Here is a 26,119-nt window from a genome sequence, read left to right as displayed (position 1 = left end):
GTTTGTTTTTGTTTTGTTTTGTTTTTTGTTTTCTAATTGTAGACTGCAAACCCTTAGAAGGCAGAATTCTTCTTTATTGAGCCTGCAACGCTGAGGGAGAGAGTAGAAAAATCAATCTACATTTTTGTTTTTATTGTCCATGGCTGCTTAGCAATAAAATAGGTCAAGATTAACGCAAGAACTGGCTAGTTGGAAAGCAGAGATGGAGTGCATTACTGTTTAGCTAAGGAACTTCTCTTAGCCCATGTCAGAAAATGAAAGTGAAGATTCTATACACTTAACGATTGTAACAAGGCCTTATACTTACTGTATTTCTAAGGAAACACTTTTTAAAAAATAATTAGAATTATTTTATTTTATGTAAGTATTTAGGATTTACTGAAATTTTTTGGATATTCAGCTTTTTATTTAAGTGTAGGGGTCATCTATTTTTCATTTATTCAGACCTCTCTGGTTTTTCCCTTTCTGATAATAGGAACTTTTTTCTTTCAATATAAAGTATAATGGTAGTTTGCACAGATTAAATTTCTTACATAAGCATGGAAATATGTATTTCTTTAAATATTGTGTAAATTTTTGAACATATCAACATAAAATTGTTTATATAATATAATCTTATGTACAGCATCTGTAATACTGTCATTTAAGACTTACTTGTATTTTCCTCTTTTTTTTTACTTAATCCATTTAACTAGGAGCTCAAGAAAGTATATTATATTTTTGATATTTTTCTTCTCTTCTTGATGTGTTATTGATTCATCTTAATACATTAGTTATCCATATTTATTGCTAACAAAAATTGAGAAGCATCAAATGTGAAAAAAAACTCACCTCTACATAGGACATCAGGAAGTAAAAATTGTTAACAAATGTAGGTGTAAAAATGAGCGTTTATGTGTGTAAAAAGATTTTATTACCACCAAATATATCGTATTGCCTAAATCTAAATTTAATAGCCACATAACATTTCATCTTATAAACATGTGAATTATTTAAACCTAACTTGGAGCAAAAATTGTTAATGACTATACAATTTTAATTAATGTCATAAAGAACAATCTCATAAAAATATAGGTGAAATTAAAATTATTTTGCCAGGTTCCCAAAAACAATCCCATTTGAATTTGACTTGAAATGACATTGAAACTATAGCATAAAATTGAAAAGTATTCCCACGCTTGCAGTATTAAATTTTCCCATCCTGAAGCATGGTACCTCTCTTTTATTAGACATTTCTTTTATGTAGAACTCCTCAGTACTTCATGTCAGCAAATTTCTTATATTTCTTTCTTTTACTAGAATTTAGGTAATTATTCTATTTATTTTACTGGCCAACATCATCAGTGTTGTTGATGGTAAGCACCAATCTCTCTCTTGCTCTCTCTCTCTCTCCACTCAATGACTAGTCTTTGGAACACAGGTAGTGAGCTCAGAAATCATTACAAAGTATATGATACTTTTTTCCCTAAAATTTAATTATATTATATCAATAGATATTGTAAGAGTATCTCTATGGCAATAGTGTTGAAAGCGAAAATAACAAATGTCTTTAAAATTCATAGATATGACTATATTTTTCCTTTTGAAACTTTTGTGGTATTAGGAATTATATATAATATTGAGCTATCTTTTCATTCCTGGTTCTCTTGGTGTACGAGGCACATCTTCAAGGGAGTCACGTAAATGTTTATAGGCAGACTTGGTTTTCCCAGACTTCACTTGGCAAACGATTCCCTGGATAACGGTTGGACAGTGCTGTAAGAGAATGGGATCATCTCTGCATGTAATATAACAGGAAGTCACTAATTGATGACTCCCTGTCTAGTAGAAGAGGAGTCTCCTAAATAATTATGCATACGTAAATAATTATACTTGGAAAGTACTATCAGAAAGAAGTTGTATAATGTGGCAAAAGAACTTGGCCTTGGGCACGGCAGTTCACGTCTATAATCCCAGCACTTTGGGATCCCAAGGCGGGTGGATCATCTGAGGTCAGGAGTTTGGACCAGTCTGGCCAACATGGTGAAACCCCTTCTCTACTAAAAATACAAAAATTAGCTGCTGGTAGTGGCAGGTGCCTGTAATCTCAGCTACTTGGGAGACTGTGGCAGGCGAATCACTTGAACCTGGGAGACGGAGGTTACAGTGAGCCGAGATCGCGCCACTGCACTCCAGCCTGGGTGACTGGACTAGTTGCTCTTCTTTTCTTACTGAGTTGATGGAATTTTAACTTGTTATTGATATTGAAGATTCTGGCTACATATGCCCCCCTTTCAACTTTGTTCCTGTTGTCTGTCATCAATTAACTAGTTTTGGCAGGGATAAGTTATTACTCTTTCCTTCATTACTTATGCTTTTGTATCTTTGTCTAGAAATTCTTTTCATCTTTATGCCATAAATATATTTTTCTGAATTTCTTTAATATTCTTAAATTTTTGTAAGTCTCATTAAGTCTTTAATGGCTGCTATAAAATGTGTATAAGTACATGAATAAATAATTTTTCTGCAACTCTCGAGATGTTCATGATTATACTTATTTACTGTGACAATGTGAATTCTCTCAATTGATTTTTAATTAATAAACCAATCTTGCACTTAAGGTCCAACTTGTCATGACGAGTTATCCTCTTTCCTGTGGTTCCATTATGTGTGTGAATTCTGTGCATGTTTTTGCATCTTTTCCTGAGTGAGACAAATTTCCTTTCCTTTGCTCCCCTTCAGAGGATCCAGCACTAGGAAGGAACTAGCTTGTTAAAATCCATCCAGATACCCCCCTTGCTTTTTGTTTATTCATTGAGTGTATTTGTCTGAGACGGACTTTTTTTCCCCACTGAAGTATTTGGTTCCATTGCCTGGTGAAGCCATCTGTACTTGGAGATTTTTGTGGAATTTCCCCCTCCCTTCTCATGAGCTAATTTTAAATTGTGGATTTAATTTTTTAAGTTGTTTTGCAATTTTCTAGTTTTTCTGATGTTAATTTTGCTAAGTCACACTTTGAAATGCCTTTTGAATAGAAATTGCTTTTAATGCACTTGCATCTAGTTTTTCAAATGTTCCATCTGCAGTCTTTTCAAAGACTCCACATTTGAGTATTCTTTCTCCTTCTTGACATTGTGATTTTAGGCCTTCTCTAGTTATGTTACCACTTTCTTTAAGCCTAATTTTATTTGAAAATCATTGTCTCTCCTCTTAGCAATCTAATGTTACATTGAGTTCTTTATTACATTGAAAATAAATTTTTGTATCAAATTTAAAGATTTTTCAAATGGTGCAATGTTATAAAACTTTGTTTCTCTACTACAATCTCCCACATTGCTTATTATCTAAACCAGAGCTGCTCAGTAGCAATTTTCAGGATTGTAGATTATTCTATAGATGCACTGAACACTGAGGTAGGAACTGGCCTCATATGACCACTAAGCCCTGGAAGTGGGGTAAGTGTCATTATTTTTTGAATTATTTCATTTTAATTTATTTACACAAGTTTAAATAACCACAAGTGGCTAATGACCACTGTATTGAACTTTGCAGAATTCTCAAAAATCAAACATGTAAATAAAACATAATCTAATTAATCAAAAATTATTCATTTTGAATTTTAGACTATTGAGGTGACTCTTGAATTAGAATAATAAAATAAATTGCATAATACAAATATGTTTAGTTAGCATGGATAGAGAGACAAGTGTATGCTACTGTTTTCTAGTATCTTAAATATTAATAATTTAAAAACCATCGACATAAAATTTTTATTCCAATTCATTATTACATGAAGTGAGATATATTATTTACCAGGTAGAAACATATGTCTGAAGTAGAGACTTACAGCTTGAAAACAATTTTTATCTGAGTTCTTTTGAAATTAAAATTTCTCAATCGTTTTGATGAAAGTCTTTAATCTCAAGTCCTGTCAATGTGAGAAACACTTTCACAAGACAAGTGGCTATGTATGAATGGAGGTACACAGTCATTGGCCTGTGAGACGGCACTTAAATCTCGGGTGTCTGAGGCATTCTCTGGGCTCACCTGTGGACCACTTGCAGCCACCCTGCTTGGTGCCTGGAGGATGAGAGGCTGCTGCGTCTCCCCGCAGGCCAGTCTCACCCTGGTGATCTGTAAGGTCTCCTGCTCACACCACCTGCCACCAACACCAAGCAGATCATGCTACTGGGAGGAGGCATCTAGGTCACTTAGAGGACAGTGTCAAGGGGGCAGGAAACCCCTTGAAGAGTGCTGGCTCTCACACCTCACTGGTGAAGTGCAGTTGCCCTGGGAAGGGTCCCCGTCAGGTCACCGCATGAGCCAGAAAACGTCAGCAGGAGAGGGAAGGCAGGGGCAGGACGCCCACGTGGAGCCCAGTGTGGAGACGCCAGGGCTGCTTCAGTTCCCTGGGGCCTCTCTGCTTCCCACATTAGTGATATGAAGTCTGAGTTACATAGCTTCTATAAAATCACGTCATCAGCATATAATGACCTTTTTTTCTCTCTCTTCCTTTCAAATCACTTCGTGGCCGATGGTGGGGCTTCTGCGTTCGCGGCCAGCAATGCTCTCAAAGGACCACCAGGTCGAGCCGACACACAAGCCATGGTTTTGGTTTCTTGATTTTCTTCTTCAAATCAGTTGCTTTCCCCCTTAGTAGAAAATGTATTAACTTATCCTTGTGTCTTGTGTTGCTTTAAAAATTATTTAGGATTTTGCAAATATAAAAATAATTCAGTAGTTTTTCTACACAGAGAAAATAAATTGCCTGAAGTAAAACGCATGAGAACCCATTTACAAAATAAACAAAACAGGGACCTCAGCTTGAATAACCTACTGAACTATGCAAATGAACTGTGGAAAATATCATAAAACTTGGCTTTACTGAAATTTTTGAAATAATACTCAAGGGTCACGCAATGATTTAGTTCAGAAAGAACAATTATTTTTAAGAGGACAATTCTCTCAAATTATGTGTATTTTAAAAAGAAGGACTTGTCCTGACAAGGTAAAGTAAAACAAGAAAACAAGGTGGAAAAAAACCCTAAAATAATATTGTTCTAAAACATGCATAAATAAATTGAATAAAAATTATTATTATTATTATTTTTTTTTGAGACGGAGTCTTGCTCTGTCACCCAGGCTGGAGTACAGTGGCCGGATCTCAGCTCACTGCAAGCTCTGCCTCCCGGGTTTACGCCATTCTCCTGCCTCAGCCTCCCGAGTAGCTGGGACTACAGGCGCCCGCCACCTCGCCCGGCTAGTTTTTTGTATTTTTAGTAGAGACGGGGTTTCACCGTGTTAGCCAGGATGGTCTCAATCTCCTGACCTCGTGATCCGCCCGTCTCGGCCTCCCAAAGTGCTGGGATTACAGGCTTGAGCCACCGCGCCCGGCAAAAATTATTTAATCCATACAATCTCATCACTGTTGTTCTGTGGTGACTCACCTTCTGTATAAAACTTATCTTAAGCAGATTCCGCATTGTATATATGAAAGGAAACAGCACAAAACAGGACAGGACTTGAATTATTTAATAAATGTGACTAGGATATTATTTTTATGAAAAAATATGTACTAACACTATTCATCATATCATTCTAGATGGGTTAAAGAGACAAAGGAAAAATCAAACCATAAAAAGAGAAGGAAATGTTGATTAATATTTATCTGATTTCTAGATGTGGAGAGCCCGCTGAGCTTAAATAAATGAAACCTGATTTCCACCGTAGATTATTTCCCATGACTGTCAGCTGCTCTGTAAAAACCCAGCTTGGGAACAGGGTGGCGGTGGGGGGTCCCACCATGAAGGAAAGGCCTGAGCAGCTCAGTTTTTTCCACGTGAAGACACAGCCCTGTCTCCTTTGCGATTTAAAAAAAAAAAAAAGTAAAATAAAACTTCCATTAGATACTATTTTAGCAAAGATTGGTTTTAAAAGATACACAATTCAGTGACAATAAGATTTTAGTATAAATTTTGCTCAATAAATATCGGCAAATATAATGGTGAAATCCTATTGAGAGTTTCAAAACTGGTCAGGTGCAGGGGCTCAGGCATGTAATCCGAGCACTTTGGGAGGCCAAGGTAGGTGGATACCTGAGGTCAGGAGTTTGAGACCAGCTTGGTCAACATGGTGAAACCCCATCTCTACTAAAAATACAAAAATTAGCTGGACACGGTGGCACGCACCTGTAGTCCCAGCTACTCAGGAGGCTGAGGCAGGGGAATCACTTGAACCCGGGAGGCGGAGGTTGCAATGAGCTGCGATGGCATCACTGCACTCCAGCTTGGGCGACAGAGCAAGACTGTCTCAAAAAGAGAGAGAGAGGGAAAAAAAGAGAGTTTCAAAACTCAGTCGGCTTCTGTGTAGGATTTAGAGAGGTCTTCTTGGACCTAATAAAAGATAAAATAAAATAAATACTTGAGCTAAATATGTTCATCTTAGGGTAGGACGTTCTCCTTCTGCAAGTCTCTAGAGGCCTTACATAGAATCCTTCGCTACTTCTGAAAGTGACAGATGAGAGGTCAAATACGCAGCAACTTCCTTTGCACTGAAGTTGCCAAGGCAACTTTCTACCATGGGAAATTTGAGAAAGATTATTTTATTTGATGTCTTACTGTACATAATAAGCAAATACCAAAACAACACTATTTAAATATCCTTTCTTTGGAGGGATGACATAAAGAATGAAAGCCTCTTTTTGTTGAATTTCATAAAACAACGTCTACCACACTGGATAGGGGTAGAGAAATGAAAGATGAAGAAAGAACCCACAGAGCTGAGCCGTGGAACTAGAAGAGGTGGTACTCTCCTGTCCCGTGCTAGAATTTCAGAGCAAGGGTCCCCAGACCACACCTGTATGTGAGTACCAAGGGTGATCCTGAACAGTGTGGGCTGCTGGCTTAATTCGGCCCTCATGACACCTTGTATCTCAACCTCTCCCTTTTCAGATGAAAATTTGGCATTTGCTATGTTATTTACAGTAGATACTAAGCGGTTGTGACTTTACTAACAAATCTGTGAGGGTAAGAATTTTTTATTTCTTTCTTCGAAATAAATATTCCCTTTCTATTGACTGTGAATATGTTAACTGTAAATGGAGAAGACAATAAACCCCAAAAGAGAAATGGCTGTTTTTCCAAGCCGAAGACGCCCTCTCTCCCGGTGGTTGAAAGCCCCTTGGACATGGCTCTGTTTCCTCACCAGCTTGTCATTAAACTTTCCACACCACCGTTCACCAACGTCGCCCCCTCCCTCTCGGACTGTCCCTGCTAACACCACAGGAAACTTCTAACACAAGCACAGACACAGTTCCAAAGTAGAACATTCGCACCGCACAGCAAAACCCTGAGCTCGCCCTAGAGTCGAACACCTTCTCCGTCCCAGCCCAGGCCTCCCCTGCCAGATGTCCAGGGTGACGCAGGCCTCTCCTCCCTCTGGCCTCCCTCAGGCCCCTCCTATCTCTCCCCGCACGGTGTGAGGACTTGGGCAGGTGGAGGACAGAGGCCAGCACGGGGCGTTCTGACTTTGGAGACGGGCGTCTGGCTGTACTCACCGCACCCCCGTCCTCTGCTGTGGCTTCTCCACCCTGGCAGCGCACAGTCACCAGCAGATGAGCCCCGCCTCATTTTCCGGGTGGGGAGGTGGGGGGAGCTGGGCCAGGTGCGTGAGCAGAGGACTGAGGTGAGGACTTTGTCCTGGGGCTGCTAAAAGAAGCTGCAAGCGCAGCCTCTGGTCCTACCTACCAGGGCCAATTCCCAAGTCTGGGACTAGGGAGATTCTTCCAGAATGCAGAGGAAGGAAGGGAAGGAAAGAAGGAAGGAAGGAAAGAAGGAAGGAAGGAAAGAAGGAAGGAAGGAAAGAAGGAAGGAAGGAAGGAAGGAAGGAAGGAAGGAAGGAAGGAAGGAAAAGAGGCAGGGAGGGAGAGAAAAAAGAAAAGAAAAGAAAAAGAGAAGGGAAAGGAAGGAAGGGAAGAAAGGGAGGGAGGGAGGAAGGAAGGGCCTTCTGCTCCGTGCAGTCTCCCAGCGGTGCCTCCTCTTAGTCAACACTCAAGGCGACGCAGCCTGAGGAGGAGGAAACACTGCGGTCCCCACCTCCTCATCACAAAGAGGCGCAGCTGCAGGTGGACTGGGCGCTGAGAGGCAGTGGATGCACAGCCAGCCGCATGGGTGTTTGCAGCTCAGCATTCCAGGCCTGACCTTCAACAGGGAAGAGAACCCGCTGCCCCGAACGAGGCGCACGTAGCACAGGAATTCAGGGGTTCACCGTTCCCTCCAAAGGGGACCTGCAGACACCCACCGTATTCGTTGCCAGGTGATACTCGTGGCATTCATCTTCCGATTTCTTTAATTCTTCCCTTCTGGTTTGGCCATGCTCTCACCTGACCCTTGTATAATCCTTGTTTTTTGCTGCCCCCCTTCTATGCCCCGCCCTGAGGACTGTGTTTTCACACCCCAAGGGACCCTTAAGAGTTTTTCTAGACAAAGCCAGTTGATAAATTAGCTGTATGATTTAACTCTGTTGAAAGGTATTTATGAAGCTTCTATTCATTCCGTTTTGGTTTGGTTTGGTTTGGTTTTCATCTCTACAGGGGGCTTGGGAAATAAGAAATTATAATTGAGCTTCCTGCCTTTTCTAACCCAGCTTCCCTCTCCTGTGGGTGTAACCTCTCCTCTTTCTGCCTGGGCGACCCGGGAAAGCAGGAGAACCCCATGCTTACCTGGTTCCCAGAGGTCTGATTCCCAGCCACCCTCCCTCTCAGGTCAGTGCTGGGCTCTGGTTTTCTTACTCCTGTCACCTGGAGATAGATCTACTGCTGCACTCAGCCCCAGTTTCTGAAGAGGCCAAGTGTTTTTTGTCCTCAGGGTCCACCTTGGGTGACCACAGCAACCTGCAAGAATGATGCTGATAGATGCCCGGACACTCAAGGCATTTTCCCCTAGACCCTTGCATTGTAAGGATTATGAGGTTTGTTTTTTGTTTTTTGTTTTTTTGTTTTTTTTTTTAAAGAAGAGCCTTAAGCAGAGGATGTTTGCAACTTGCCTGAACCCTGACTTCTTGAGTGCCTCGGGCTGGATTATTTCACTGCCCTCAATTCATTTGCTCACTTTTCCTCACATAAAGAAATGGGATTAGTAGCGCCTCCAGTCTATAAATCCACTGGGAAAGTGTGAGCACAGGTTACCCTAGGTAAAGAGGACTCAGGCTGTCCCTGCTGTGATACTAATTTAAAATGCCGCATTGACCATTTTGAGCTCAGCCAGTGTCTTCCGCAACTGCACAGCCTTACGGAGTCACGTTCTCTGGACTCCTATTAGCTTCTCAGGATGCTGGAAAGTGTTGGGTTAGGGGCAGACAGAAGATTACACTGAACATAAACTTGACTATTCTCTCTGCGGAAGATAACATCCCCCAAGTATGCTGACCTTTTCAGAATCACTGTCTTCTCCTATAACCTGTTTGTAGTTGAATTATTTTTAAGAAAAGTAAATTTCTTGAACCAATGCTCTGCTTTGACCTCTCTCAGCTGTTTTAGACATGGCAGTCATCAAATAAATGTCATGGAAATCTGAGGTTGGCACTTAACAGAACAGGCAAGGTGGCTGGCATTTACTTAAACATTTCCTATGGCACAAAGTGGGACTTTAGTGAGCCCATGAAAAGTCAAGTAACAATGGGAATGCTTAACTGAGCACAAAAAGCAGGCACACATAGCTACATGACACAATTCTAGTATTTAAGCATTTAAAATATTATTTAGAACATAAATAAATGATACATTTAATTCCAAGTCTTCCATAAAGACAAATTTAATTTGTACTCACTTGTTATTCTAATATTAAAACTCATCTAAAGAATGAAAAGTTGCAATAATCCAGTTTACTATTATGTGATTAAAATCATAGTGCAAATAATTTGGAGTGCTATTTTACTGAAAAAGCCCCAGAGATGATTATAGGTTCCTCAGTCAATACAGTGACCATCTCCAACTGCATGACACTCACATATTAGCCAAAGTGCATTTATTATAGCTTTTTACCAACCCATGCAACTCTGATTTAAAGTCATGCATTCTAATGTGTTTTGACAAGTAAATTGCTTGCCTTTTTTCCATGATAGCCAACCATATAAATAATGCATGCATGGTAATAGCTAGAGCAATAATGTAAAAGTCAACCATGAAGCACATGCAGCATGTTAATGATCACGATGCCTTGGCCTTGGAAAAGCAAGCCACAGCCCAAAGAAAAGCGCACACCTGAGGCCACACATTTTTCCATACTGTTACTAAGCTCATAGCTTTAATCTTTTCTCTCTCCTCCACACCTCCCCAATTTAAGACCTGAATGCCTTTTCCCAAGAAATATCAAGATTCATAATACTGTTCTGACTTTTACATAACACTTGATATTACTTGGAGTTGTCTTCTGAATAACATTCAGAAACAGAAACCATGCAGAAACAACTTCAGTTATTTCCAAAGTACAGAAAAGCTTCTTGAAAATGATAATTAAGGTAATTGTACGGGAGATAATTTTATCTTAAGGGTTTTTTTTTTTTTTTTTTTTTTAATTTTCCCTAGCAATTCTCCCACAGTGGGCATCTTCCTAGATGCCAAACCAAAAAATGAAGCAAAATGGAAATTGTCAATAATTATTCTTCTAGAGATCCTGTTGGGTAATTTATGGTACTTTTTTTCTTCCTTGTTCACTCTACTTTTGTTTTCAGTTTCACATTCTGGGTCAAATTTGAATTAAAATAACAACACATATACATTCGCACTAACTATCATGATTATCATTATCAACACCATCATCATTAGCATTATCATCATCATCTTCTTTGTCACTGTCACCATCATCACCACCATCATCACCATCATTACCATCATCATCACCATCATCACTGTCACCATCACCCTCATCATCCTCATCACCATCAACATCATCATTCTCATCATCACCATCACTATAATCACATCACCATATCATCACCATCATCATTCTCATCATCGCATAACCATCATCCACTATCATCCTCATCACCATCATCATTACCAACACCATCGTCATAATCACCCTCATCATCACTATTCCCATCAATATCATGTCACCATCATCATCAATACCACAAACATCACCACCATAATTATGATGATACACTCTCACTATCCTTATCTTCACAATCGCCACCACCAGCACCATCATCATTATTGCTGGTACTAAAGGCAAATCGGTACAGACAGTCCCACACCTTTATTGCTACTCCCCTGTTTTGTAATAACTCTAGCCCCAGTGAAACAAATTACATTGCACTTGTCAAATCATTGTAGTCTCCCCTCTTCCCTTGTTATTTATTAATCTTAGAGTAGTCATATAGAAATATTAGTATCACCACATTTTTCAATCTGTTCAGTTAAGCAAGGCCACATGTTTGAACTGCTTTTAGAGGAGAAAAGATGAGTGTCACTCCTAAGATAAAAGCATCCAGTGCACAGTCTGGCTCTTCTTCCATAGTTACAGCATACCTTAGTGCTATCTATTTAGATCTGAGACAAAAATGAGCATAGTCTGAATTCTGAGTTACAGTTTAGAAAGTCACTACTGAGGAGAACCACTGTACCCACAGGAGATTTTGTGTAATGAGTAGTAAACTCAAACATATCAAACTTCCAAGAGAAAAGTGTTTGTGTGCCCACATCCAAACTTCTTAAGTAAATTATGAGTAATCTTGTCACTTATGCCCCTATTAGTCAAGTGTGATTTTTACCTGTAGCCAAAGCCATCTTAACCTTGCTTTCACAGGAGAGGCCACTCATTATTACAAGCAGTAGTTTATTTGGGAAATCCTAATTATTCCCATTTAATTATTTATTCATAATTTCCTTTCTGTTATTGCAATTATCACAATCATTATTATTTTTTACTCTATCCCAAATAATATCTCAAACAAATCTAGTATTTACTTGAAAGAAGGGGAAACTGAGATGCAAATATTTTGAATGACTAAGCAAACATCTTACAGAAAGTTACATATAAAATGACGTCTCTTCAGTTTCATTCATTTTTCAGAGCTCCTTGTGTACCGTCTATGCAGCCAAACAATATGTTTGTCCTACTTTCCAGCATTTTAGAAATCGGATTTTCGTGTGTGGAGAAGAAAACCAGGAGACTTCTGGGTCCAGCGTTTGAGGAAATGGGAAGCCATCACTCCCATCCTCACAGCAAGAAAAAAGCTGGACAAGCTGAAAATTAGTCACTCTTCTTAGGTCTGTCAGAGAACTGAGGTCACCGTGCAAACGGCTGCCTCCACAATTGGAGAAAGAGACAGGTAGATACAGGGAATCCAAGCTCATTGGAGCAGAAGTCCACGAGCAGAAACCTCCACAGGGCTTAGGGAGGAAAGTTTAAACTGTAACTGATAAATTGCTGGAAGCTCAGTGGGGACAGATCTAAAAGGAAAAAAGAAAAAAAAAAAAAGAAAGAAAATAAACTCCAGAAAAAAAAGGGAGCCTGCACTTTCGTGAATTTTTCTTCCAGGAGTTCTACCATGAGGGAAAAAAATAAAAATCCCTCATGTTTCTACATGAGGGGAAAGAAGCCATTTTGGAATAAGCCAGAGCAACTTCTTAACATGGTCGCCCCCAGGAGAAACTATTTTAGGATAGCCTGCCCTATTGGGATTCTACCAAAACCTTATCACCTGGGCAGAGGGAAACTCCTTACTCCATTCCCCCAACCCTTCCTGTCACACCTTAGGATGAGGGGGAGAGGAAGCCTCTGAAAGATCCCATCTCAGGGGTACCAGCTCACTGAAAGACTAAAACCTAATCGTGGGTCCATTGAGCTCTACTCTCTCAACGCTCAGACTTCACTACTATGTCACTAAGCACCCACAGCACTTTCTTTTATCCAGTCCACCATATCCAGCTGTCAACAAAAAATTACAAGGCATACTAAAAGGCAAAAAGCACAGTCAGAAGAAAGAGCACAAGTAAAACCAATCTCAGATGTGGCAGGAATGGTGGAATTATCAGACTGGGAACCTAAAATGATTAAAATGCTGAAATTTCTAATGGAAAAAGTAGACACAATGCAAGAACAGATGGTCAATGTAGGCACACAGATGGAAATTATAAGCCAAAGTAAAAGATGCAATGTTAGAAAGAAAAACATGGCAATAGAAATGAAGAATATCTCTTATGGGCTCAGTAGTAGATTAGACATGACCGAGAATAGAATCAGTGACTTGAAGAAATGTCAGTACAAAGTTCCAAAACTGAAAAGCAGGGAAGAAACAACTGAAAAAATAGGCAAAATATATGAGAAAAAATCTGATAGAACCTCAGGTAGAAATAGATGGATTTACAATTTTATTTGAAGAATTCAACATCTATCTATCAATAAGATACATCAATTCAGAGGGCCAAAAATTAGTAATGACATACTTAACCAAACAGAATGATCAATCAACTTGATCTTCTTGACATTTATAGAATATTTCACCCAGTAAGAACAGAATACACATTGTTCTCAGGTTCATGTGGATCATTTACCAAGATCAATCAGCCTTTAGGTTATACAACACTCCTTAAAATTTCAAATCAATAGACATGATACAATGTATTCTCTCAAAAACCAATCAATTAAATGAGAAATCTATCACAGAAAGCTGAAAAATTCCCTAACACTTAGAGATTAAAAAACAAAGTTATAGGCCAGCACAGTGGCTCAGGCTCATAATCCCAGCAATTTGGGAGGCTGAGGCGTGTGGATCACTTGAGGTCAGAAGTTCAACATCAGCCTGGTCAACACGATGAAACCCCATATCTATTGAAAATACAAAAATTAGCCTGATGTGGTGGCACATGCTTGTAATCTCAGCTACTTGGGAGGCTAAGGCAGGAGAATTGTTTGAACCCAGGAGACGGAGGTTGCAGTGAGCTGAGATCACACTGCTGCACTCCAGCCTGGGCAACAGAGTGAGACTCCTCCTTACAGAAAAAAAACAAAAAACAAAAAAAGAATTCAAGAAAAACCCCGAAAACGAAAACCAAAAAAGTTATAAGTAACACCTAGATTAAACAGGAATTCTCAAAAGAAACTATATTTGGACTAAATGAAAAAAAGTTACAACCTATCAGAATTTGTAAGATGCAGCAAAAGTAATGCTTAGAGAGAAATGTATAGTATTAAACACACGTATTAGAAAAAATTTCTAAAATCAACCTAAACTTCCACTTAAAAAACATAAAAAGTAGAGCAATTTAAATACAAAATAAGCAGAAGAAAATAATAAAAGTGAAATTAAAAATCAATGAAATTGAAAGCATTAAGCAAATCAACAAAACAAAAATTTGTCTTTGAAATGATAAGCAAACTTGATTAATCTCTAGCTGGGTTATCTCAAAAAAAGGAGAGAAGATACAAATCACTAATATCGTAACTTAAATATGTACCCATATACTGTTCCCATGATTATTAAATATATCATAAATGAATATTATTTTTAAAACTCTATGCACACAAATTTGAGAACTTCGATAAAATTTGGACCAACCAATTGAAAGACATAATCGTCTAAAACTCACACAAGAAAAAAATGGACAATCTAAATAGACCTGTTTAATAGGCCTATTAAATACAATCTAAACAATATCTGTTAAAGAGACTGATACAATAATGAGCCCCCTACCAAAAAGGAAAGCTTCAGGTCCAGACGGGTTCGTGGTGAATTCTACTAAACATTTAAAGAACAATTTATTCCAGTTCTCTACAATGCTTTTTAGAGGCTGGAAGCAGAGGAAGCACATTTTAACTCATTCTGTGAAGACAGCATTAGTCTAATACAAAAAGCAGACAAAGACATTACAAGAGAAGAAAACTGCTGGCAAATATCTCACAAGCATAGATGTAAAAACTCTTAACAGGATATTAACAAGTGAGCATGAAACACCACGCTTTATATCAGTATAAAGACAATTACACACAACAACTAAGTGGAGTTTATCGAAGGTATGCAATTCATCTTCAATATTCAAAGATTAATGGAGTTTATCATACGTATGCAATTCATCTTCAATATTCAAAGATTAGTTAATCTAATCCACCACATGGACAGATTGAAAAAGAAAAATCAGGTGGTCATATCAATAGGTTCAAAAAAGCCATTTGATAAAACTCAATATCCATTCATGAAACAAAGTGCAGTTAATTAAAAGCGGAAAAAGCCTTCCTAAATTTGATGAAGAATATCTACACAAAACCTGTAAGTAACTCATACATAATGGTGAGAAACTAGACATTTTTTCTGTAAAGTTCAGAAACAAGGCAAAGATATTCTCTCTTTTTTTTTTTTTTTTTTAACATTATTTAGGAGTTTCTAACGCAGTGAAACAAAAGAAAAAAAAAACAGAAAAACAAACAAAAAGCAAAAAGAAATGAAAGATATCCAGATTGAGAAGGAAAAAATGAAACTGCCTTTTTTCACAAATGACATGACTGTCCATGTAGAAAATCACAAAGAATTAAGAAAAAAACATTATGGAAAAAACAAAGCTTCAAGATACAGGTTAATATACAAAAGCCAATCATCTTCCTATGTATATGCAATGAACAAGCAGAATGTAAAATTAAAAACACAATGCTATTTATATTAGCACCTCCCAAAATGAAATACTTAGGTATAAATCCAACAAAATATATCTAAGATCTATATAAGGAAAATTATAAAACTCTGATAAAAATCAAAAAGTACTAAATGAATGGAAGGGGTATTTTAGGTGCATGGATAGGAAGACTCAATACTGTTAAGATGTTAGTTCCTCCTATCTTGATCTATAGATTCAATGCAATCCCAATCAAAATCTCAGAAAGTGGATGTCAAGCTAATTCTAAAGTTTATATGGATGAGCAAATATTCAGAATTGGCAACACAATGTTGAAAAGAGGAACAAAGTCAGAGAACTGATACCATTAAACTTCAAGACATACTATAAAGCTTCAGCAATCAAGATGGTGCTATATTGGCAAAAGAAGAGATGGATAAAACTGTAGAACAGAATAGAGAGCCCACAAATCAATTCACATAAATGTCGTCAACAAATGTTGAAGAGGCAGCAAGAAAATTCAAGAGAGCAAGGGTAGTCTTTTCAACAAATGGAGCCAGGAAAAGTGAGCACCAACATTCAAAAATACAAATCTAGACATAGCTTTAATATCACCACACAAATTAAGTCAAAACAGACTGTAAGTCTAAATGTAAAACACAACAATGTAAAACTCCTAGAAGATAACATAAGAGAAAATCAAAATGACTTTGGTTTGGTGACTTTCTTTTTTCTTTTTTTTTTTTTTTTTTGAGACAGAGTCTCACTCTTTTGCCCAGGCTGGAGTGCAGTGGCATGATCTCGGCTCACTGCAACCTCTGCCTCCTGGGTTCAAGCAATTATTTGCCTCAGCTTCCCAAGTAGCTGGGATTACATGTGGCCACCATTGCCCCCCCAGCTAATTTTTTGTATTTTTAGTAGAGATGGGGTTTCACCATCTTGGCCAGGCTGGTCTTGAACTCCTGACTTCGTGATCCACCGACCTCAGCCTCTCAAAGTGTTGGGATTACAGGCGTGAGCCACTGCACCCGACCAGGTGATGAGATGACTTTTTTAATAGAACAACACTAAAGGCACATCCAGGAAAGAAAAAAAAGTCCCACAAACTGGATTTAATTGAAATTAAAAACTTCTGATCTGAGAAAGACACTGCCTAGAGAATGAGAAGAGAAGCCATAAATTGAGAAACGGTGTTTGCAAATCACATATCTGATGAAAAGACTTATCCAAACTGTAAACAGAACCTTAAATCTCAACACTAAGAAAATGAACACCCAATTTAAAACGGGCAGAAGATCTGAACAGACCTTGGAGCGTATGTGATACACAAATGACCAACATATGAAAAGATGCTCCACATCTCAGTCATGAGGGAATTGCAGATTAAAACGGGACATCATTATGTGTACATTAGAATGAGGAAAGCCCAAAATACTAACAAAACCAAATGCTGACAAGGATGTGGTATAACAAGAACTCTCATTCATTGTTGCTGGAAATGAAAAATAGCATAGCCACTGTGGAAGACAGTTCAACAGTTTCCTGCAAAACTAATCGTACTCTAACTGTGCATTCCATACAGTCTTCGCTATTTGTCTAAATGAGTTGAAAACTTACAATTTACAGAAAAACCTGTACAAAAGATGCTTATAACAGCTTTATTTGTCATTGCCAAAGGCTGTTATCAAGTAGGAGATGCTTCACTTGGTAAATGGCTGAAACAGCTGTGCTGTATCCATACAATGAGCTATGGAATCTGGGCTAAAAAGAAAGGAGTTATGAAGCCCTGAGAAGAGATGGAGGAAACTTAAATGCACACTGCTAAGTGAAAGAAGCCAATCTGGAAGGCTGCAAATTGTGTGATTCCAACTCTAAAACATTCTGCAAAAGGCAAAACTATAGAGATAGGAGAAAGGTCAGTGGTTGCTTGAGGCTGAGGGAGGGAGGAATGCACAGGTGGAATACGTGATTTTTCAGGGCAGTGAAACCACTGTTTATGTGCTGCAATGACAAATACATGTCATTATACCTTTGTTCAAACCCATGGAATACACAGCACCAGTACTAAACCCTGTTGTAAACTCTGGACTTTAGGTGATGATGCTGCGTCCATGTTGTTGCAAGGATCATCACAACTGTGCGTTTGTGGAGGGAGATGTTGATGGTAAGGGGTGTGCGTGTGTATAGCTGGGAAGGGTGTATGTCAGAGCTCCCTGTGCTTTCAATTATTCTGTGAACCTAACACTGCTGTAAAAAATTGAGACTGTTTTAAAAACAGAAGCTAAAGTAAAAAGCTTCAGTAAATCTAGCTGGTTTTTTTTTTTTTGAACAATGAACAAAACACACATTTATAATTCATAATTAGACTATATTGATCTGATAGGAAAGCAATACATTTTGATAACAGCTGTTTTTCAGGAACCAAAATCCCATTTGATAAGTATCTGACTTTGATTTTTTTCTTCTTTTTCTTGCCTTTCCAACATGAGTTATGTGTTATAAGATCTAGCTTATGAGAGTATAGTTTCTATCACTCTCACAGCATGCTATGCTACATTACATAATGATACTGAGGCTAAATCTAGCTACAATCTGTTGTTTCAATAATAACAAAATGCATTAAGCAAATGGACTAAAATGGAATTATAGCTGCAGATGCTCAATTCTCATTTCTTTTTATTTTGCATCTTACTACAGTATCAGGCTGCAGTGTTCGCCTCTGATCAGGTTGATCAACTAGTAATTATAAGTCTGTATTTAAATGTTCATATCTTTCTGCAAAGCAGTAACTAAGTGTCTCTATTTGACTCTTTGAAACATTCAGTAAGTAAACTAATTCATTACCTTATCAGCAAAATTCCCTACTGAATGTTACTGTGTTTGCACTTTTACAAAATTATTCAAGTGCAAATTCACTTAAAAGAGATCTATCATCTAATTTATTCAGCTAAAAATGTGGGCCATTTATGCTTATTCACACTGATACACAGACATATGGTGATGTATTTGTCTTTGGTAAATTGTTCCAAATAAAGTTAATATGTGTTATCTGACATCCACCAACCCAAAAGATACACAACGGCTCACACTCTGACTTGGGAGTATACGTCATAGAATCAAGACACCGTGGCCAGGAGTAAAAATAGAATATGCATGACTTTCAACAGATTTTTGAGTACATACCAAGAGGGATGAGATAACAAGTTTTGTTAAATGATTGTTGTTAAGTTTACTATATCAAATATTAAGAATTACAATAAAATCTTTGGTACACTATTGAATGGTTTAATCTTTAATTCATTGTTAATTATTCTTTGGATTATTTTCTCAATATTTTGTAGTATGAAAGTAACACACATAATAGAAATACAGTAGAAAAATAAAATAAATTATTTCAATGCACAGACAAGGGATGTGTATTAACCCATACTTATTTAAATGTATAATTAAAAAATTACATTTTATTAAAAAATACGTAGAGCTATATTCTTTCATCGTATAATTTGAAAGTACTAAATTTTAACTTAAAAATTTGCATTTCTTGGACAATGAGACTTCCTCTCCTTTTGGTCTGTTGTGGATAATGATGACTTGGTTGGCCCTGAATATGTCTCCGCAGCTTCCTGATTATTTCTGTAGGATCAATGTCTAATTTAGACTCCAGGGAGTCCATTGAGCAGGTGCAGTTTTCACACTTCAATATACGTTATTAAGTTGTTGTAGTGATTTTGTGGTGTATCAACTGGAGCAGGCAGTCTTGTCTCCTGGAACCCCTTTCCTTGTGGGATTCTGGTTTAGGACTGGCCGCAGCAGAGGTGAAGGCATCTCTGGCAGTCACCGTGATGCGAGTCTGTAAGAGATGGACACAGAGCTGTGGTCGGTCTAAGGTCTGCTCCACTCAGCGCTCAGCTCCTTTCCGGACTCGGGGCCAGTTGACCAACAAGCAGCCATAGGCTCCATTCTCTCCACTGCCTGCACCCCAAGCAGCCCTAGTCTGACTTCCCAGATTTTCACAAGCTCCGAATGAACCCTGCATGCCTGTCCGTGCCTCAGGAAGACTGACTAGTGATTCTCCTCTGACCTACGATGTCTATCGCCAAACCTTGTTTCCCCAGACCCTCCCATCTGAGGTCTGATTGCTGTAATAAATCCTGCACTTACCAACACTCATGAAGGTTCTGCATCCCCCATCAGTGGGTGTCAGACAGAGTAGCTGCAGCAACAAACCCCTTACCTGTCCCATGGCCTGGCTTTGGGGCCAGGCAGAGTTCTGAAGGGGTAGGAACAAGAGTGCTGGAAGATTCAGGAAGGGCAGCTAGAAGGGGTCCTGGGAAGGTGGAGAGAGCCAACCCCTGCTGCCAACACACTCACATGTGGCCATGGGGAAGACAGAGCTGACCTAACGGCCCCTGGATCGTGCCACAGAGACACCCAGGCCAAATGTCGAAAGTGACAGCTGGTTCCTCTTAGCTTCTTAGGAGGAAGCACAGGAGGAGAAAATGACTCAAAGATGCTACAGTTCACTTTCCAGGCAGAATTAGAGAAAAACAGTTTCAACACAAGACTTCTGGGCATAAAAACTGCTTATTCTTTTTTCTCATTTCCATTCTCCTTAGCTTGTGTGAGAATCTCAGTGTTAGAAATAATATGAAGGCAAAGATCAAATCCTGAACTCGCCCAGGGCATATGGTCCTGGTATTCAGACAGAGATCCCAGAACAGCTCTAAGGCCTTTGTGACAACCTTAAAAAAAAGCTCGGTGGGGCCCTGTGGCTCGCGCCTGTAATCCCAGCACTTTGGAGGCTGAGGCGGGCAGATCTCCTGAGATCAGGAGTTTGAGACCAGCCTGGCCAACATGGTGAAATCCAATCTCTACTAAAAATAAAAAAAATTAGCCAGGCATGATGGCACGCGTCTATAATCCCAGCTACTTGGGAGGCTTAGGCGGGAGAATTGCTTGAAGCAGGAAGCAGAGGTTGCAGTGAGCTGAGACGGTGCCATTGCACTCCAGGCTGGGAGAATCCATCTCAAAAAAAAGCAAAAAAGAAAAAAGAAGAAAAAAGAAGGGTGAAACCTGGGACCATGCTATCTTGAAGAGAGGGATACACCTGGTCTAAGAGACAGCCAGTTTAAAATGAAAGGAGGAGTCTCGCCTCAACCTTCTATAGGCTGAGGAAGCTTCTAGGCTGCAGAAGAGGCCCTTTCCTTCGAAAAAGGCAGAACGATGCAGACAATGACTCCATTGACTTGTTTATTTCCGTAATAAACAATTCGCTCTGATCTCACTCTTCATTCCAGGCTGTGTGCAGGATGTAAGAATTCAAAAATCCATATATTTACAATGCTTAGTAGTATAATGTACAGAGTACATATGTAGGCTAAGAAAAAATAGGGATGCCACTTGGAAGAATAAAGTTGATTTCAAGTAAGAAAAAGAGTAATGTTGATTCCAAGTAACAATCAAAACTCACAGAAATCTTCTAGCTCACATTTAAAATGCCCAAACTATTTTTGGAATATGTATTTTCTGCGCTTTGGAACATTTGTCACACCTCCTACACATCTGGGGTGAATGATTAGTTTGAGATGAGTGGCAATGTACATTCACATAAATAGAGGTCTTCAAGCTTCATTTTTTAAAAGTGCTACTGTAATTTACAATGACATCATTTTAATTTTGACATCTTAATACTGTCTCCATAGGTTTGCTTTGACAATGTTTTGTTGTGTTTTGACACTGTTTGTAGTTTTATTCTAAAGCCTTGGAATTTTAATTCTTTGTTTCACATCAGAGGCACAATGGAAATCAATTAAGATTTTTCCTGCTTTTGGAATGGAGAGAAGTACCCTGAGACTTGATTGATGATTTTTACTTTACTGCCATGTGAGATAAGTATAATTCACATATATAACTCGAACAGATATTTAGCGTTTTAAAAATTTCATTTACAAGTAACAAAAAGTTAAAGATAAAGAAAATAATACTGAAATTTGGTTTCACTTCATGATTTAAGCCTAGAACAGGGAGCTCTCAGAAGGTGGAACTTGGTGAGTAATGATTTCTCTAATCGTCCAAATATGTGTAAATGAACTCCTACTAATGGTCAAAGTACATTTTCACACGTGTTTAAAATTATCGTGTGCTCCAAACAGAGTACTCAACATTGACCTAGTCTTAGAAGCAGGTCATCCAATGCGATGCTGGCTACAGCCTTGAGACCACTGCTGTGAAATGAAGATCCCTTTGTGTGCATTTCTGTTTAAGACCCTTCAGATGGGTGTCTTTCGTGGTTAAAAGGGATTGAAAGAGTAATGACCAACTCCATTTGTCCTGATGAACAAGTCAACGCTTAAATCCTATCTACAAGGAACTTCCATCTCTGCAAAGTTTTCAAAGGGCCACACCTCACATGTAGAGTATGCTCTGTGTATTCAACAGCTTTTCATGCTGTGGGCTTGTATGTGCTGACTACAGAGTACCCTTCTCCTATGAAACGATGGAAACAAAATCTATGGATAACTCACAATGCAGTCCATGTACAGTAGCTGTTCTGGCACCCACATCTTCTCTTATCTGGGCAAAATAATCCACACATATTTTTTTTCAGTTCTCGGTGTGATGTGTGCATGTACGGGATGCCCTGAGGTCTCCTGCCATCCTCATGGATTTTCTCTGTATATGCCTTTAAACCATCACATTTTAATGTTTAAAAATATCTCGTGATGGTTGATAGTATGTGTCAAATTGACTGGGCTACCAGGCACCCAGATAGCTGGTGAATCATTGTTCTGCATGTGTCTGTGCAGGTGTCTCCAGATGAATGAGAAGAGCATTTGAACCCATAGGCTAGGTAGAGAGCAGGTGTCTCCAGATGAGTGTCTGAACCCACACTGGGTAGAAAGCAGATGTCTCCAGATGAGATGAGCATCTGAACCCACACTGGGTAGAGAGCAGCTGTCTCCAGATGAGATGAGCACTGGAACCCACAGTCTGGGTATGAATCAGATGTCTCCAAATGAGATGAGCATTTGAATTCTTAGGCTGGGTAGAGCAGACCCACCCAGCAGGTGGGCAGCATCCAATCCACTGAGGGCCTGAGTGAAACAAACATGTGGAAAGGGGAATTATCTCTCTCCTCTGGAGCTGACGCACCTTCTCCTGCCCTGGGACACCTAAGCTCCCAGTCCTCGGGCCTCGGGAATATGACTGGGAGTCACACCGTGAGCTCTCCTGGCTCTCAGGCCTCGGGACAGAGGCTGGACGACCGTGTGGCTTTCCTGGGCCTCCGGCTTGCAGAAGGCAGACTGCGGGATTTTCCATTCCCAAAACCACTTGTGTCAATTCACATAAGACATCTCCTGTTACATACCTATTTGTATGCTACTGGCTCTGTTTCTCTAGGGAACCCTGATTAATAATGCTATTAATAATTCTTTCTAGAAAATATTAAATGTACTATTGACTCAGCTCATGGTCTCGGACTGTCAAACCCATTATGAATACTAATTCTGCCGAATATCATATGCACTATTTAAAAAAATGCTGTTTTCCACAGATTAAATCATCAGGACCTCCACTCTTCACACATCTGAAACATGGTTAAAGAGGAGGGTACCGGGCATGGTGGCTCTGCAGCATCTCAGGCTGCTGTGCTGGCCCCAGATGGACCTTGTCCTGCAGGGCCATTGCTCAGCAGCTGCTCAGCCCCTGTAAGGAGTGACCGCATCGCCTGCAGTGCTCTATTTTACACTAAGTCTTTTCTCCACCATTTCTGAATAATGAGGCTTTTTCTTGTCTTTGGCTTTCATAGTAATGAATAGTTTAACTCACACACACACACACACACACACACGATGTTAGAAACATCTGAAAAACTAAGTCTCAGCTGGACAGGGTAGCTCCTGCCTGTAATCCCAGCACTTTGGGAGGCCGAGGTGCGTGGATCACTGGAGGTCAGGAGTTCAAGACCAGTCTGGCCAACATGGTGAAACCCTGTCTCTACTGAAAATACAAAAATTAGCTGGGCATGGTGGTGCATGCCTGTAGTCCCAGCTACTCAGGAGGCTGAGACAGGAGAATTGCTTGAACCCAGGAGGCGGAGGTTGCCATGAGCTGAGATCAGACCACTGCACGCCATCCTGGCGATAAAGTGAGACTTCGTCTCAAAAAATAAAATAAAATAAAATAATCGTTGAGCCTCCAAGCACAAGGATAGGGATACGTTCTAGAGGCTATGGTCAAAATCAGCCCATGGTGGCCACATAAGGCCCGAGCATATTACGAAGCACTTCTCTGTTCCCTGAAGCATCACACCACACCTTCCACAAGTGAGACTGGGTCCCAATGACGTGCGGGTGAGCCCCACTGCAGGCTTTGCGTAGCAGGTGCACTTACTGGTTTTAATTACAAAGGTAACACACTATGGTTTCCCACCAGAGAACAAGAAAAGAAATCCCAACACAGGAAGGTAATGTGGTCCCCCCACACCCCCTCTGCCCCTCCAGAGGGAAGCCTGCCAACTGGGAGATCGTTTCCCCGTTTCCACGCATTCACACTTCGGTGTAATCATATGCGATCATGTAGTTTTTTAATGGAAGTAGATTTCAAGGCCTGTCTATTTCACACTTCTGTGTAATCATATGCACTCTTGTAGGTTTTTATGAATGTGAATTTCAAGGCTTGTCCATGTCACACTTCTTTTGCGGTGAGGGCAGTGGTCATTGTATGTGTTTAAAAATAAGGGGTTCCATGCTTGAAGGATTTTTTGGCAGCCAGGAGGCAGAAGTGTGACTGCAAAGTCAACTATGATTATGCAATCCAAGATACTATTTTAAAGGAATATATACTAATTAAGGAATTTAAAACTTGAAGAAACTAATACTAATTTAAACTGATTTATAGTCTTCCCTGGGTAAGCACAAAAATGAATTTTGATTTATAATTGTATCCTGTACTTCCACGTATTTGATTTCATAAAGCCACTTCCTCATTAGAGATTTTGATACAAGTGCACCCCTAAGAACTTTCTCAAGTCAGGTTACTGTTTGTGTATACGTGTGATTGATTGTGGAATTTGTTTTATTCCAGATATTTGAATAATAATTATTCATTTTCTCCCATCTACGTGTTTCTTCAGAACACATTTCTGGGACATCCAGACTAAAGCAAGCCAAGTGCTAACCCTGTATTTTCTGAGCAGAAATATTTCCTACACCAAAAGAGATGTATTGTGACGACGTAAATTGTTCCTATTTGGAAAACACCAATCTGTGAAGGCACCATAAAAAATGTGACTCCCTAGTTCTCACTTAATAAAGATTAGACACACATATGTTGTTCAAGATGCACTGATTGAAAAAGGGACCATTTCTGAAGCATTTAGACATATGGTTTCCTTTTTTTGTTGTTGTGGTTTCAAGAATAAATAATAATATTTAAGCTGGCAGACAGACATTTCAGTTAGCCGATTGACCTGGAAACACAATCGGTAGTTGTGAAGTAGGTCTCAGGCTGGTGGTTGGAGGAATCCTTAGAGTAAGTTTTCAAACATTCAGTTTTCTGCCTCTGCATTGGGCAGCTCTAAACATCACTTGACCCCTCACGAAAGAGGGAGACGTGACCACCTGGAGAAGCACACAGAGGGAGGAAAGGGCGTAGAAAGACAGAGGCAGGTGACGTGATTCCAGGTGGAAGTGACACTGGTGTTTCACAGAAAAGATTGTATTGGAACCTCCTGGTTCCACGCTCCAGGGGTCGACACCAGTTTTCCACTAAATTGCTGCCAGTTTGAGGCAATGGCAATCTTTTATGACCCAACTAAATATTTATTAATTGTTGACCTGAGCGCTATTTTTGCATTTTCCATGCTTCTAATTAGGTTTTGTTAGTTTGTTTGTTTTTCTCATGGAATGTCCTACGTGCCTAGATTACAGTTAAATATTTCTGAGATAACAATATTTTATTTACAACTTTCTGAAGTAAGGGGAGCAGCAATTGTGTGTGTTTGCTGGGGCTTCCAGCACAAAATAGCGCAGACCAGCAACTTAGAAAACAGACACTTACTCTTCCACAGTCCTGGAGGCTGGAAGGGGAGATGACGGTGTGGTCAGGGTGGTTCCTCCTGAGGCTTCTCTCCGTGGCCTGCAGCTGGGCCTCTTTCTCTCTGTGTCCTCACAGGGTCATCCCTCTGCGCATGTCTGTGTCCTAAATCCTTCTGCTTATGAGGACACCAGGCAGAATGGATTAGGGCCGCTATAGTAGTCTCATTTAATTTGATTATCTCTTTAAAGGCTTTGTTTCCAGATAGAGTGACGTTGTGCAGTATTGAACATCAGCACTTTGACATGAATTTGGGGGTCATGCGACTAAGCCCACGGGAGCAACGTATTTGGCATAGTAGCTCTGAGCTACTTTATCGTTCAACATTGACAGCAACCATTTCTTCCATCCCAGCTTCTTCAACAAAGAGACCTTGCCCCTTTCCATGAAAGGTGGTTCCCTCCTTGAGTCCAGGTAGGCCTGGGACCTTCCCTC

The 26,119-nt window shown here is 39.6% G+C and overlaps 1 long non-coding RNA gene across 1 annotated transcript; it reads right to left on the bottom strand.

Annotated features, from left to right (window-relative positions):
* Positions 1 to 18,790: 18,790 nt before the first annotated feature.
* LOC123575497 (uncharacterized) lies at positions 18,791 to 25,825 on the bottom strand. Its single transcript, XR_006700742.2, has 2 exons — positions 25,649 to 25,825; positions 18,791 to 19,436 (listed from the first exon to the last, which is right to left on the bottom strand). It is a non-coding gene; the product is annotated as an uncharacterized lncRNA (long non-coding RNA).
* Between the last annotated feature and the right edge of the window lie 294 nt (positions 25,826 to 26,119).

Source organism: Macaca fascicularis, chromosome 9 (assembly GCF_037993035.2).
Source record: "Macaca fascicularis isolate 582-1 chromosome 9, T2T-MFA8v1.1".
NCBI lineage: Eukaryota > Metazoa > Chordata > Mammalia > Primates > Cercopithecidae > Macaca > Macaca fascicularis.
The sequence above is the reverse complement of the archived record's forward strand: the minus strand, read 5'-3'. Positions and strand labels throughout refer to the sequence as shown.